The following is an 11,372-nucleotide window of genomic DNA, read 5'->3' on the forward strand; positions in this document are numbered from 1 at the left end:
TCTGATACGTAGTGTGAATTCAACGGCCGTAGTTACATTACATTGCAGTCATTACAGGGAACCTCAAAACAACGGCCGTAGTTTTGCAGTGCGGACAACGGCCGTTATTTTACGTAGTGTGAACATAGCCTAAAAGAGGACAGTCTACATATTTATTTTAGAGCCAGTTTTTGTTTTCAATTTACAGTGTGTGAACCCATCCAAAAAAACTAAACTTAATGGAGTTATCTAGGAAAAAGACAATTGCTTCATTTCACTGGGAGACAAGCCTACAGTACTAGTGCTGCTGCCCAAAAGGGAACAGAGCCAACTGCTTCTGGCTGTGCTCTCTTAGTACTGCGGGCACCAAACAACTGAGAGGCAGGGGAGGCGGGTGCTGGCATACTGTGTAAGCGCTGCGGAATCTGTTGGCGCTATACAAATAAATATTATTATTAATATTATGTTTACTGTCAATCAACTTGGATAGGCTATCAATTGTTTACTTTTTAATTAACTTTTTTGTTTACTTACATGTCTAAGAAAACTGCCTATAAACAACATGAAGGTAATAACAGATTTTACATGGCAGCCATAGAGGACTTCAGAAAGCCTGGAAACTGATTGCATCCCACAGTTGCATGACATGCATGACAAACACCTGTCAAATAGCCACCTAGGTGCTGGGGTTCCCCTTGTCCACAGCATCTAGGGGGTTAAATGACCAGCTTTGGATTTGCAAGAATTAAGTACTGTGTTAGACAGACCCTTATTCCTAATATTTAAAGACTCTATAATGACAGGAATTGTTCCACAGGACTGGCACATAGCTAATGTGGTACCAATATTCAAGAAGGGGGCAAAGAGTGATCCTGGAAACTATAGGCCTGTATGTCTAACATCTATGCAGGTAAAGTATTTGAGGGGTTTGTAAGAGATGCTATACTGGTGTATCTTAATGAAAATGATCTTATGACGCAGCACCAGCATGGATTTATGAGGGATCAATCCTGTCAGACTAATCTGATTGGCTTCTATGAAGAGGTAAGTTATAGACTGGACCTGGGGGAGGCTGTGGATGTTGTGTATCTGGACTTTTCAAAAGGTATCTGATACTGTGCCGCATGAATGGTTGGTCTATAAAATGAGGATGCTGGGACTCGGGGAAAACGTATGCAAATGGGTAAGTAACTGGTTGTGTGATAGAAAACAGAGGGTGGTCATTGATGGAACATATTCAGATTGGGTTTTAGTTACTAGTGGTGTACCACAGGGGTTAGTGTTGGGTCCACTTCTTTTTAATATTTTTATTAATTACCTTGTAGAGGGGCTACAGAGTAGAATCTCCATTTTTGCAGATGATACTAAACTGGGTAAAGTAATCACCACAAAGATGATAATATCATATTACAGAGGGATTTGGAGAAGCTGGTGGCTTGGGCGGTGAAATGGCAAATGAAGTTTAATGTGGATAAATGTAAGGTTATGCATTTGGTCCGTAGAAATAATAAGTACAGTTATGTGCTAAATAATAAAACACTGGGTAAAACTACTTCCGAAAAGGACCTGGGGGTATTGGTGGACAGCAAACTCAACTTTAGTGATCGGTGCCAGGCAGCAACTGCCAAGGCTAATAAGATAATAGGATGCATCAAAAGAGGTATAGATGCTAAAGATGAGAACATAGTTTTGCCTCTTTATAAATCACTGGTCAGACCGCACATAGAATACGGTGTACAGTTTTGGGCACCGGTATATAAGGACACAGCTGAACTGGAGCGGGTGCAGAGGGGGGCAACAAAGGTCATTAAGGGAATGGGTGGGTTACAGTACCAGGACAGGTTATCAAGCTTGGGGTTATTTACACTAGAAAAAAGACGTCTTAGGGGCGATCTGATTACAATGGTCACTGAAGGTAAGCAGTCACTGAATATGGAGTGGGCTCAGCTCCTGTGGATTTGGGGTGGTTTTTACATTCCCTATTAATTTCAATGGGAAAATCCATGATATAATTTGACATGATACAGATTTTAAGATCAACGCTGAAGGGCAATTTTTGCAAGAACATTTTCTAATATGTGCTTTCAGAAATCACAAACTTTGCTGGTGCTACAGTCTGAATTTGCCATGCAAGAATTTGCATACAGAAAAAAATCTGCAGCAAATCAGTTTACTGTGTGTTTATCCTAACATTCTCTTCTTATACTAACATTGTTTATATTGCTTATTGTTATACCACTCAGTAAGCCTGTATACAGTACAAAATACAGCTATGAGACTTCCTGCTTTTGACCTCGTGACTGCATTATCACCGGAGCGAGGTAGCTGCACAATCTGTCGGTCTTAGTGGAACCGGATGAGCTCTGCAGTAAGGCTGGGTTCACACTACGTTTTTGCAATCTGTTTTTTTCAGATGAAAAAAACTGATGCATTTGTGTGCATCCATTTTGATCTGTTTTTCTATTGACTTCCATTATTAAAAAAATAAAAGGAACAAAATGGATCCTTTTTTTGGACACGGAAATGAGGTCAACTATGTTTTTGTGTACGCTAAAAAAAAACGGATTACAAAAATGTAGTGTGAACCCAGCCTAAGCGTTCGGAGCTCCCCTGTATATATGTAATAGCAAAGCGGTTCTTTGATCTCATGGGGTTACAATGTGTAAAACACAAACAGTAAAACTAGGGATGAACGAATTTACAGTAGTAGCGAAGCGCTTCGCTAGGCTCGGTCGTCGGCTTGTCACCCAACTACCTTTGAACTCTGCTTCGGGTGCCTGGAAAGCTGGATCCAGTCCTGGGAAACTTCCCCCAGTTTCCCAGGACTGAAACCTGCAAGCCTCTATTACTGTAAATTATTACTGTAAATAATGTAAAAAGGAAGCCAATAAAATCCCTGAAAAAAAAACAATTATGAAAGAAAAGAACACAATTTAAACAAAAGGATTGTAGTGGCATTTTGTACTTTAAAAACGAAACTGTACTTTGAAAAAAGTGGAAACCAGACATATTGGCCCATTTTTTTTGTCTGAAAAGGTGGCAAAAAGTACTTTTCTCCACATTTATTATGCCTTGTAGACACTTTTCCATCTGGCTAAAAATTCTGGCAGACTTCAAGCCAAGCAATAGCTGGTATAAACTTTGCACCAAAAAAACTTTCTAGTAATGATAAATTGAACTGCTATATTGATAATATGCCCCCCCCCCCCCCTCTGGAAAATGAATCCAAGCTCTGTATACCTGCTACAGAAGGGTCATTGTAGGCCATGCAAGTGTTTAGTCTTTTGCCCTTTGAAAATGTTCCATTTCCATTGTGCATATAAATCAGCATTTTATGTGGTTGCATTACAATATACAGAAAATAATCAGATACTTCCAAACCCTGACATTTTCTAAACCTAAAAGCTAATGAATCATTTAGTGCAACTCACTGACCTGAAAAGTCTTCTGACTAATTTTAGCTTCCTTGTCATTTTTTGATCTCCCTCTTTTTAATATGTAAAACATGAAGACTATACACGGTCTGCTTTGAATTAATGAATTTATGTTATTATTATTGTAATATTAATAATTATTGTGAGTTTTAATCAGTGAGCATTACTGCAACAAAACCATAGCTTTACCTTCAGGGAAAATCTGTTAAGAAGATACCACAGATATGCAAATCTCCTCTATTTATTTAGACAATGAGATTAATTATTTCTTACAGATATTTTAAGGCTGCAGCTGTAACCCCTTGTGTTCACTAGCGGCACATACATGCCAAGTAATCTATTACACTTTGGGGACATAGAACAATAATAAAATGATAGGGTATGGCTATTGTCAGGTGTGTATGTAATCCTTGTGATCCTAGATAAATATACAGAGAAGATAGATATAAGAACGTTTTGGTTAAACAAGTAACTTTTTTTCTCACAGAGAGGCACAACACGCTTGATGGTTTCAATACACACAAGTGGCACAAACACTTGTTTGATAGCAATTCATGTGGAGTGTTAAAGGGGTTGTGCAGTTTGGTAAAATACATGCTGAATCACCCCTTCACAACAGAATGATTAGCTGAGTGCACCTGGGTAATTCAGCGGGTGTTAGTAGGAGGCTCTTGCCTCCAGCAATACAGTCTATATGGCAAGTAACCACACTCAAAAAACAAACTTTTTTTGAAATGCTTTACTGAATATTTTTTTCTTTCCAAAACACGATCCCACAATGTTACAAAAACATGTATATCACCCATAGTGCTCATGCGGCGGACATCTCTGGTTAATGGGTCCACTCTACTGCAATCACGCAGGTTTGATGGACGTTTCAGGAGCAAGGCTCCCTTCCTCACACAAAGAGGTTGTTTTTTGAGTGTTGTGACTTATATGCTGAATCACCCCCCCCCCCCTCCCGGAGACTAACAATTTGTTCTATACTTGTTATTAGCTAATCATTCTCCTTCCCCCAGTTCTGAGACTGCTGCTTTCTGCTGAAAACAAAGAAAACTGTGTGTGAGCTGCTCTCACTCAGTTTTCTATGTCTTCAGCAAAAGCAGCAGCCTCAGAACTTGAGGAAAAAAATGATAAGGTAATAACAAGTATGGGATGAAATGTTAGTCTCCAGGATGATACAGCATGTATTTTACCTAACTTAAGGTGACTGTACCACCAGGCCCAGGCTGAAGCACTGGAGGCGGGCTGACACACCCTTAGTGGGAGGAAACCCTAGCCCCTCTATGATAGGGTTTCATTGATTCTAATGGAGTCACGTCATGGAGGGGCTGGGGTTTCCTCCCACTAAGGGTGGGTCGGCCCGCCTCCAGTGCTTCAGCCTGGGCCTGGTGGTACAGTGACTTTAATACACTTGGACACTGATACACTGCTTGGCCATTACCCCTTACAAAATAAACTCCTGTTGCAGGTTTGGAGTAGCCATTACGCTATTTTTATTATGTAACAATTCATGTCCATAGGTTGTAGTTAGAGATGAGTGAATTTACAGTAATAACAAAGCAAAGCACTTCGTTATCTCTGTAATCTACTCATCAGCCTGCTGCCCTTTAACTCATTGCCCTTTAACTCATTGCCTGGGGAACGGGGAGAAGTTTCGCAGGACTGGAAATTGACAGATATGTATATATCTGGGATATCAATATCCAGATCAGTGTATACTTACCATCCATGCGGCTTATGATCCAGCATTAAGCCCTCCAGCTGTATCTTCAGGCCATGCCTCCTCCAGCTGTAAATCATTCTGGAGAAAGCAGGGCCTGAAGATACAGCCGGAGGACTGGAGAGCCAGATGCTGAATCACAAGCAGCGCTGATGGTAAGTATACACTGCTTGTGATCTGAAAAACTGACAGCACTGATGTATACATAACTATGCTATCAGTTCCCCTTTATTGTTATCAATTATTGGCCACAGAACAGTTTCTAGCAATGTTCCTAGCCAATATCAGACTATGTAAAAGGACCTTTAGTTTTTGTGCTTCACTAGTAATATCTCATAAATCAAACAAAAACAATGTGTTAAGCAGCACGAGCCAATGACTAAGTTAGATATTTAAAAATGTTTTGATAGATAAGGGCATTATATTCGGCAACGTGACTAACAAGAGGCAGGAGCCACATAAAGATAAGGTGCCTGAGAGCAGAATTGGAACTGTGCTATTCACCTTGAAAAAGTCTTGTTCTGATAACATTCATTCAAAGATTGACACATGGGACCAATATTAAGTCTGTCCACATCAGTATCAAGGTAAAACATACATTAAGAGCATAGATCTAAAAAGTATTTGATTAAAACCCCTTGAAAGCTCTGGAACATGAAATTGTGTCTCGGTGTACACTATATCTTCTAAGAACTCATATTTTGAACGATCAAGGAGAATGCCCTTATGGCCTAGCAGTTATAAAAGTTCATGCATAGGTATTACCTCTGACGTTTAGTGACTACATACAGTATGGCACCTGGAGATAAACACAAAATTCTATGGGGGATGTATTATAGACCCATACCATACAGATCTGTAATACTGTCATAAACTTAAGGGTGTGGGGTATGTTCACACAGGTAAGAACACTGAGAAAACCCAAACCAAAAACCATGCCAAAAACTGTTAATATGTTTCCATCTCCCATTGACTTCAGTGGGAATTGTTAAAAAGGGAAAACAACTATATGAAAAAAATCAGCCGTAAAACCCCACAGCAAATCCCATGTTGATTTTGAGGGGTTTTTTTAGCTTGAGTGAACATAACCTTTGATCCATGTTCCTTCTGATGTGTATAAAGTTGTAAATACAAAGAAGAAACACTTCTCTGCATATATTCCACCTACATTCCTTCATTCCACATACACCTTCCATCCTTCAGGGCTCAAACATGATTCCCTTATGTGACCTTTGACCGTTGCAGAGAACCAACATTCCACAGACCACATGCACCACCAGTGCCTGAAGAATTCTTCTACAGGGAATACAGTATTTAAAGGGATTGGCCACTTTATATAGTATTAGTAAGTGTATGCAATGTTCTTATTGCCAAGTGTTTTTATGTGTGCCCCGTAGTGTTGATATCAGAAGCCCACTCCCTTTCTTAGGCCCTCCATAGGCATATGCAGGCTCTGTGTAGAACAACAAAGAGAAACATGGTCACATGCTCCCTCATGCTTACCTATATTATAGATGGGATCGCCATTTAAAGGGCACAGCAGGATAGTGCAGAAAGGGGGTGGTCATTCTGATATCAGCGCCACAGGAAGCAACTTTCAGTAATTACTGTGCATAGAATTCCATAGACGTATACAATAACCAGATTAATTTTACGACAAAATGGGCAACTCCTTTAAAGTTTACCGGGGGTGGGGGGTCACTTTGATTCAAATACGTTCACACTACGTTTTTGCAATTCATGTGCATCTGTTTTTCCATTAACTTCCATTATTAAAAAAAATGGATCAAAATGCATACTTTTTTTAATGTAAACAAAATCATAGATGTACCTTATAAAACGGATGCGTTTTGATCCGTTTTTTTTATAATGGAAGGAAAAATGGATCAAAATTGGATGCACACGAATGCATCAGTTTTTCTCTCCATTTTTTCCAAATTATACTTTATATACCTACTGTAATTATTGGGCTGTCTCCAAAATGCACAGCAAGGGTTGGATCCTCAAGAGATGCCTTTTGGGCTATAAAGGGGTAGTTTACAAAAAAAAAAATCTTTCAAATTATCTGGTGCCGCAAAGTGTCAAAGATTTGTAATTTACTTCTATTAAAAATCTCAAGTCTTCCAGTTATTCTTTCCAGTCTGACACAGTGCTCTCTGCTGCCACCACTGTCCATGTCAGGAACTGGTCATATCAGTAGCAAATCCCCATAGAAAACTTCTCCTGTTATAAGCAGGAGAGGTTTTCTATGGGGATTTGCTACTGATATGACCAGTTCCTGACATGAACGTAATACATGCAAACTTATCACATTTTTATAAATAACTCTAAAGACATATTGCTTGAATATATGTTATATTGTGAATATTGTTTACTTTTCTTTGCCTTTCTTTATACTTTACCTATACAATGTGTTGAAAATATTGTTCCTTTTTGATTGCATAACTTGCTATGTATGCAATAACCTATTGAGAAAATTTAATAAAATACATTGAAACAGAAAACCTCTCCTGTTCTCCAGACTGGAAGAAATTAACCACTCCCTGCTGGACATACAGCAGCTGATAAGTACTGGAAGACGTTAAATATTATAATAGAAGTACAAATTACAGATCTCTCTCACTTTCTGGCACCAGTTGATTTGAAAGGAACATTTTTTGGGGTGAACTACCCCTTTAAAGCTCCTAAACCAATGCCACCCCCTCTATTTATTGAAAAATTTTCAAGCGGACAACTGCTTTATTGTAAAAGAACAGACATGTGCTTACCTAAAATTGCTGCTACTTTGTTTTAGTGATCAGTGAGTGTCGCAGCGGTCAAACATTGAGGTCATTTCCTACTTATGCTCCGCCAATGTCATGAGATAACTCCTTCTAAGGTTATGTCCACTCAAAGTTTTTTCCTCTCCATTTTTGAAAAAATTACGTCTGTCATTTTGAGTTTAAAATAACTGACGTAAAAAAATAATTGTCCTGATCATTATTTTGATGTCCGTGCAGACAACATCCATCATTTTATACATTGTGTGCATTGGACGTCTGTCATTTCATTGACTTCAATACACTGCAAACGAATCGCAGCAATAACGGAAATAAATAAATAAGAAAATAAATAGAAATAAATAGAAAAGGCACCTTTTCTCTTTTTTTTTTTTACGTTGTGTGAACATTGCCTTAGTCTGTTGTGCATGCGATTATTACATATCTCCCATAATACAGTCAAATAACCATTCTAGTGCTATAGTTATATTAAAAAAAATCTACATCTAAATAGTTGATACAATAGTAAAGTATATGGACAATAGGCAAGAACTAGCAACAAATAACATTAGTGGCAAAAAGGATTACAAGAACACTAATACTTATTTACCCCGCCATAAATATATTATTCTAATAATAATTTCCACTGCCCAACTTACCTGCTACTTCTCCGTCTTCTTCAATGAGCAGGGCGAATGCTTAAATCCATAACGTCACAATCCTTTCTGAAGTCTGTGTGAACACACCTTTATGTGGTACTATAGAATGGGAAATGTCCAATACATCTACAGGATGATATATTAAACCAGACTAATTCCATTTGCTATCATGTGTTTATGTGGCATTTTATGTGTGTCTAGTTGTGTTTATGGCACAAGTTGTGGATTTTACCAGTACAAAAGCCTCAGATGTGTCTAAACTGTTATCGTGTGTCCCTGCGCCTGTCGGTGTGAGTCTTACCAATGCTTCTGTCATTCAGTGTTTTTTCTTATGTGTCACCCTGACAAGAAGTTGCTCGGCTAGTTAGGCAGGTCAGACACTAATACAGCCCACATTTAACACTTTGAGCACAGGTGAGTTTCTACAGGTAGTTACACAAGACATCTCACAATCTGCAGTGAGTCTCATGTGATTAGAATACAATGGGAGAAATAAAGGCCATTTAAATTAGAAAAAAAGAATGCTATTTGGCATACAATGATAAAATGATAGTAGGGGTCTACAGCTACAGTCTTATATTACCCTGACTAGAAGCAAAAGGCTAAATACACAAGGGACCTCTGCTGTGGATTATCATAAAGTGTGCCTATCATTTCTTACTGACAGCAGGATACGTAGTTAAAGTCCTTCTGCCGTCATTTGTGTTTTCTGGCGCTTGCAGAGGACGGAAATTATCTGGCAGCGCCCTTCACGATGCAGTCACTTGCGCTGCCGGATGAATTCTGTCCATAGTGGGCACATGAACAGACATGCCAGCGGCAGGATTTTGATAGCATATCCTGCTGCCAGCAAGAAATGATAGTTACACTTAAAAAAATAAAAAATCTTTTTGTTTTTTTCTGGTTTTATACATTTGTTTTTTTATTAGCCCTTTTTCAACTCCTAAAATGTATATTATATACCCATTTATTATAATGGATACCATGTTAAACAATTGCTAACAGACTCCTTGACCAATAATATCTGGTTGCTGAGGTAAGAGCCTTCTGACAAAGTAGACAAGCAGCCAAGTGGTGTAAATCACTGAATATGTACATAGAAAATTGCTGTTTTGCTTCCCCCCCCCCCCCAAAAAAAAAAAAAAAAAAAAGAGATGACTAATATGTAAAAGTGGTCCATTGTGTTAGTATCATGTTAGACTGAGGCAATCTCAGATTCAGGGAGCTTGGGAAGGGCATCACAACTAATTTCCTGTACCGTAGGACTGGGTGGAAGGTTTCAGCTGTATCCAGATTATTGATGGGTAGACAGGTCCGTCCTGTTCTTGCTTCCACATTTAGAGCATGTGTCACAAGATGAAATTCTTATAATTTCACAACACCCATTGCAGATCTCACAGAAGCTAGAAGCTTTTATTCAGAAAAGTCTGATGAAGTCTCATTCAACTCACAGGTCAAGCCAGATCAAAACACTTACAGGCACAGACAAGTGGAGATACAGGCCGGGGGGGGGGGGGATGTCTTTCTTTTGAAACCCCTCTTTGAATTGCTAAATTGTTTACCTAGGGATTTATGCATTTGCCTTAAAGGGTTTGTCACAGAGGGCTCTCACTCCCCATTTTACATCAGGTGCCAAGAGAAGCATCTGCATACTGGTTAATCAATAATTTCCATTTTTGCAGTATAGGGGCATAAGGAGACTCTTAATGTAACCCCACAGACATGTATAGCATGTACAATGGAAACTCTCCAAGCAAAACATGCTAAGTTGATAAAAAAAAAAACATACTGTAAATAAGGCCTAATGTCTATGTCAGGAGTTTCCCTTTTATATGTATGTATGTATGTATTTTACATATATTATGTATTTATTAATTAACATTATTAATATAACATTATTAATTAACATTATTAATATATACATTGCATTGTGTATATAATAAATGTAGTATACAAATGCAGCCACTAGAAGAAATGTAGTCTCTTACAGTACAATAATAACAGAGCTTAGACAAGATGACAGCCCCCATAATGATGTATTTATAGGACATTGTTATGGGGGCTTACAAAATCCTACAATGCTTATGCTAGTTTGTTGGGTACAATGGATGTCTATGGAGGAAGCAGAGTGACACATGTAGCCACATGCTCCTTCATAGGCAGCTATGGTGTGGACAGTAGAGATCAGGGAGGGTCGAGAGAGCTTCATTGTTATTCATAAGGGAGCAGAAGTAAAGTGAAAGAATGTCTGTAAATCTAATATGATGATAAGCATCAGTATTAAAAGTGACGCCAATGTTCAGAAGCCAAAGACACAGAGGGACATGTCTCTTCCTGACTTTTACCTCTACTTTTTGGTGGGGGAACTAAGCTATTTGACTAAATGTGTGAAGGTACCATCACGCATTATTAATGAGTACCAGACACAACCTATCATTTAGACACATCTACTTGCTGGTCTGTGCTTGAAGCCTGTACTCTATTCATGCATATTACTTCTATTACACAAAAACAGCAACCAAGTGCTAGCTAAATAGTCTGACTTAAGGTGGTTATCCAGCAAAAATCTTTTTCTTTCAAATTAACTTGTTTCCGAAAGTTCTATAGATTTGTAATTTACTTCTATTTAAATATTTCAAGTCTTCTCATTCTTATCAGCTGCTGTATGTCCTGCAGGAAATGTTTTCTTCTTAGTCTGACACAATTCTCTCTACTGCCACCCCTGTCCGATACAGGAACTGTCCAGGGCAGGAAAAGTTTTTATGGGGATTTGCTACTGCTCTGGACAGTTCCTGACAAGGACAGAGGTGGCAGCAGA

The 11,372-nt window shown here is 38.6% G+C and overlaps 1 protein-coding gene across 2 annotated transcripts in view; it reads right to left on the reverse strand.

Moving 5' to 3' along the window:
- The window catches only part of EPN3 (epsin 3), a 52,886-nt gene extending 44,011 nt beyond the window's left edge, over positions 1–8,875 (reverse strand). For both annotated transcript variants that reach the window (XM_069953241.1, XM_069953240.1), the window contains exon 1: positions 8,555–8,875. The gene's annotated coding sequence lies outside the window, so the exon portion shown is untranslated. The remainder of the gene's footprint in view (positions 1–8,554) is intronic.
- Between the last annotated feature and the right edge of the window lie 2,497 nt (positions 8,876–11,372).

This window comes from Dendropsophus ebraccatus, chromosome 14, assembly GCF_027789765.1.
Source record: "Dendropsophus ebraccatus isolate aDenEbr1 chromosome 14, aDenEbr1.pat, whole genome shotgun sequence".
NCBI classification, from domain to species: Eukaryota; Metazoa; Chordata; class Amphibia; order Anura; family Hylidae; genus Dendropsophus; species Dendropsophus ebraccatus.